General features: G+C 48.1%; 1 pseudogene; it reads left to right on the forward strand.

Moving 5' to 3' along the window:
• Window positions 1-4,270: 4,270 nt before the first annotated feature.
• On the forward strand, window positions 4,271-4,654 carry LOC129669481 (60S ribosomal protein L36-like; annotated as a pseudogene).
• The last annotated feature ends 598 nt before the right edge of the window (window positions 4,655-5,252 follow it).

The following is a 5,252-nucleotide window of genomic DNA, read 5'->3' on the forward strand; positions in this document are numbered from 1 at the left end:
CCACTGAGGCCCCAGAGGTCCACCATACCTTAGAATGTCCTGCACCACAGGCATGCAGCCATACCTTCCAGTCCTCTTCTTTCCCATTCTTTGTGGGTTTTGCTTTGCTGGATGCCTAATGGGGTCATGGAATGATAGACCTAGAAGACACTTCAACCTAGGCTGTATTTCCAACAACAAGGCTAACGTATCTTTATATCAAACTATAGAGGGAACACCAGACCTCCCAGATAGGTTTTGGTTCTTTTATTTTTAAAATATCAACATATTGTTTTGCAAGATGTATCTCCTGGTGTGCCTCCAAAACTAGCCAGTCCTTAGGGGGAGCTGACAGTGAAAGGCAGAGCTCCAGTGAATTTGCAGCAGCTCCTGGGAGAATTTGGGAAAGTACAATCCCAACTGGAGCCCAAAAGGGCAGATTACCGGTGCTAAGCAAGCTGCCACTAGAGGGCAGCTGGAGCAGCTGGAGGCAAAGAGGAAGCCTCTGCTCCGGTGACTAGGTAGAGGTGCAGCTAGGTTGGGTCTTCACACCTGCTCAGGCTGCCCTGCGTCTCCAGTCCTGATTTTCTCTGATTGGGTTAGACTCTTCTCTCTCTCCTCTAGACCCCTATACTCACTGTGTGTTATCTACTCCTCTTTCTGCCCATTGAGCCCTGGGTACCCTGGCTTTTGATTCTGTTTTTTAAAGATTTATTGCTGTTGTTGTTATTAAATGTTTCTGCAGGTGTGCGAGCTCATGTGCATGGTGTGTGCTTACCACAAAGGACAGGGGGAAACTGTATCCTCTGGAGATGGAGTTACATTCATCTGGAAGCTGCCTAACCTGGGTGCTGTGGGCTGACTTCAAGAGTTACAGCTGTAGGCAGAACAGGCTGATGCCACCCCTTTCTAAGTTATCTTAACTCCGGCTTCATAGTTTCAAGCTATCCCTTAGCTAAGTTCTGTTGGATGTTGTAAACATCAATTTGCTGATGTCCCACTGCTTTTCTTTATCTATTACTTACCCTCTACTTACCTGACATTAGTCAGGGTTCTTTAAAGAGACAGGACCAAAGGAATATAAACTTCTCCCTCACATTCCTTTAAAGTGACAAGACTGATAGAACACACTCTTCTTGTAGGGCTTTCATCGTTGCAGAGGCTGGCAGCCATTGAAGCACCTCTCTCTGCTGCAGCCTACTATCTTGACAGATCAAAGTGGCCAATACTGAAGTGGAGACAACTAGAGAGCCCGCTGTGGTCCACTGCGGCAGAGATAGCACCCCAAACCTCGGGGGATGCCCCGGGCCCTGGCAGATAGTGCCCCACTCCCAAGCCAAGGCAGGCAGTCCCAACCCGCCAAAGCCACGGAGGCCCGCCAATCTGAGACTCTGTGGTGATCTGCTGCCACTCCCCCCTGTGGCAGAAGCAAATCTGAGCGGCTCACTGACTCCACCCAGCTCTGCTCCCACCACACACACACACCAAGAACTATGTCTAGCCCTTGAGCAGCAAGCCACTAAGATTTCAAGTGGTATGCTGCCAGCCCTCCTTTCCACCCTGGGGCTGTGAAGACAGGAGACAAAATGGCAGCTCCTGTCAGCACCTCATCGGGAGCTGTCCATGGTGACTTTTCCTGTCTTCACCTATTGCTATGGGAACCAACATTTTTCCTGCCTCAGAATGCCTGCTGCCGCTTATGGGGGTTGTCCATGATGAAAACAACCTTTCCTGCTTCAGCTTACTGCCTTCACAGTGACTCTGTAAATTTGGGACACTTTGTATACTTTATAACCCCTCAAGGCAGAAAAGTGGCCAGACCCCTGCCTGAGGAAGCTCCAGCAACCTGTCTGCCACTACCCCCAGACCTCTGTTACTGTCATCTCCAGCCCCTCAGTAGACTCCTCTGGGATTATGCAAATATGAGGTTAAAAGTCTGGACAAAACCCACAAATCCATGAGCAGGAAAACTGACCAATCCCTGAACAATCCCACTAATCCCTGAGCTCCCCAAACTCAGGACTTGAAATCCTACCAATCCTCACTCTGAAAATCCCTGCTCTAGAAAACTCCCGCTCCCTAAGAAATCCTATATAAAAGTTGTGTCTGCCCAGTTCCCTGCTGTCTTCTCCCAGGAGCAGAAGCAGCCACTCCTGGATTTCTCTCTCCTCTCCTGGATTTGTCTCTTCAATAAATCTAAGAGATTTATGGGCTGCTGTGTCTCTCCCAATAGAAGAAGCAACAAAGAAGAAGAGAGAAAAAAAAATGAAGGAGCAGAGCCTAGGCTCCTAAGTTCCTCAGCTCCTCAGGGATTGGGGTAATCCTCCTCTGGGAGCTACACTGGCTGAAGAAAAAGCGAAGTTTAGGCTCCACAGCTCCTCAGGGGTTGTGGCAACCCTCCCTTGGGAGCTGAATTGGCTGGAGAAGGAGCAGAGCTCAGGCTTCTAAGCTTATCAGCTCATCAGGGGTTGGGGTGACCCTCTCCTGGAGGCTGCAACTCAGGAGACCAACCTTTCAGAGCTTTGAGGTTCCTGGACTCCCATGTCTCAGGACACCCTTGGGACACTGTCCCACCTCAGGGCTGAGATACCTTCCCAGCACTCAGAGTTATGAGCTTCCTGGACACCTTCCCACCTGAGCAGGAAGGCAGGCCAACACCACCACCAATAATAACACTTCTTCACATCTCTTTCCAGGTGTCAGTCAAGGACTCCCTTTCTCCTTTACAGCTGGCTATTATACAAATAAAACTAGCGGTATGCTTTTGGAGTCATTTAGATATGTCCATTGGGGGAGTACCCTCAGTTTGATGCCTGAATACTCCATCCAGCTTTAAAAAAAAAAGAAGCCAGATTGTTCATTGACCCAATTCCATACTGGCAGTTAGAATTACCACTTGGGAGTAATTTTAAAAATGCTAGAAGGAGAAAGTGGGAGAAACATTTGTTTTCTTTCAAAGATAGCTAACACAAGTGCCCTCCCACCCTTCTCTTATGCCAATCATGTCAGAATGTGTAGCCCTCATTGTGGGATGAGAGGCATTCTTTATTTATGGCAGGGATAAAAGACAGAGACATATTGGTCCTGCTTGCTCTCAGTGTTTGGGTTCTGGAACACCCTTTTTACAAAAAGAAATTGCCTTCCCAAATTACTTTTTCTTTGTCCACCGCTGCCAAGATTGTTCTTTCTCAACAGGATGACTCACATTGCCATACCTGTGTGACTGTCCTCACTCTCACAGTCAACTAGCTTCCATGGCCTCAGCTGGCTTTGAATCTTCTTTCACATTTGTTGGATCTGCAGTGACCTGGCTTGAATCTTGTGTCATTTAGGCACAGATCTGATGAGAAGGAAGGGATGTTTGTGTGGCCTGAGAGTAAGCCTCCTTAATGGAAAAATCATTTACAATCTAATCCCACCAGCCCTGAGTACTCGTTTCTGGGTTGGAAGCTCCAGAAGGGAGGCTGCAGTCAGGAAGATCAAGGCAGAGAAGCTACAGCAAGGTCATTTCAGGGGAGACTCGGGATGCAAAGGACAAAAAGCAGCAGAAATCTACATGGGGACCCTGGAAAGAAGGATGAGGCTGGATAGAGATGTCTGCTAAGAAATGCTCCTTTAGCATTAGGGAATTGTTTAGCAGTGCTGTCATGACCAACTAGTAAAAAAGACAAAAAAAGCAGTATCAGTTCAACTGTAGAAATAAGATGAGATGCTGTGCCCCCTGGTGGTCACCTGCCAGAATTGTTCTTAGGTGTAGAACTCTAGGCCATCCTGGTCTCCAACTCCAGATAAAGTTCCTGTCTCCCTGCTCACTGTCCATACAGACCACAACTGCCCAGGGTATCTTATGTGTACCTTTTACTTGTTCTGGCCCTGCTTTCCCAGCAGACGGTGGGCTCTGGGAGGGTAGAGCCTATCTAGTGTTGTTCTCAACATCAGTGCCTGCTGCAGTTTCTGGCAATAGATATCTCATAATCCCTTAATGAATGAACCTATAGATAATCTCTCAAAAATTCAACAAATGGGTGATAGCATATCTTAGGTTGCCCGAAGTGTGTGTGTGTGTGTGTGTGTGTGTGTGTGTGTGTGTGTGCGCGCGCGCACGCGCACTAGGCCTTCATTATGTCATAATTCTATCAGCCCAGGCTGGCAAGCGAGCTCAGTGAGTACAGGTGTCTTTTGCTAAGATGGGCAACCTTGATTCCTGGGATTCACGTAGTGGGAGGAAAGAACTGAGTCCTGCAAGCTGTCTGCTGACTTCCATGTGGCTCCCAAACACTTACTCATACACATGCACACAAAAATCAGTCACCCAATCAATGTAAAAATCATTTACAGCTTCCTGTCTCTGTGGCCACTGGAGAGCAGCAGCCTGTGCAATCCCATGGCCATGGGCTTCAACAGGGTGACAAAGAATGCCAGCAAACCGAGGCCCAGCCGGTGCTGTGGGTGCCTCATCAAGCACATCAAGTCTGTGGGAGACATGATCAGGGAGGTGTGCGGCTTTGCCCCGTATGAGCAGCACACCGTGTAGCTACTCAAGGTTTTTAAGGACAAGCACACACTCAAGTTCATCAAGATGAGGGTGGGCATGCACATCCTCACCAAGAGGAAGCAGGAGGAGCTGAGCAACACGCTGGCAGCTATGAGGAAGGCAGCAGCCAAGAAGGCCTGATGCCCCCATCCCCAATAAATGATGTGCTGCACCCCCCCCAAAAAAAAAAAACATTTACAATCTAATTCTCTCGGATCAGCTGCTAAATTATCTTTTGTCTGGGGCTATAATCCAACTCACCCAAGCCTGGACTCTGCATTGCCCAGAGGAGTAACAGTGGCTATAAATTTACCATGCCAGCCTCAGAGAGAACAGAAAACTAGACCTTTGTTTTTACTAAACTGCCAACCTCTGTGCTTGCTACAAAATACACACCAGGCTATGAAGACATGCGAGTGTCCCTGGCTGATGGGGCTTTTTTTTTTTTTTTAACCTCATGGGTAAGGTAAGTACAAATTGCACAAAGCTGAGGTGCTGACATTATGAATCAGGTCAGATCCTGTTTCTGGTAGTGTAGGCTGGAGCAGAAACCAGCTCCACAGTGCCATCTACAGCTTCTGGGGAGTCTCCCCCTGCCACTCATATGAAAATACAAAGTTATGATTCTTTTCTTTTTCTTTCTAGACAAGGTTTTGCTATGTAGGCCTGGCTGGCTGACATTGACCCCACAGAAGCCCACCAGCCTCTGCCTCCTGACTGCTGGGACAAAAGGTACTTG

The sequence above is a fragment of the Psammomys obesus genome, unplaced genomic scaffold (assembly GCF_907164565.1).
Source record: "Psammomys obesus unplaced genomic scaffold, mPsaObe1.curated_primary_1811, whole genome shotgun sequence".
Classification (NCBI taxonomy): domain Eukaryota; kingdom Metazoa; phylum Chordata; class Mammalia; order Rodentia; family Muridae; genus Psammomys; species Psammomys obesus.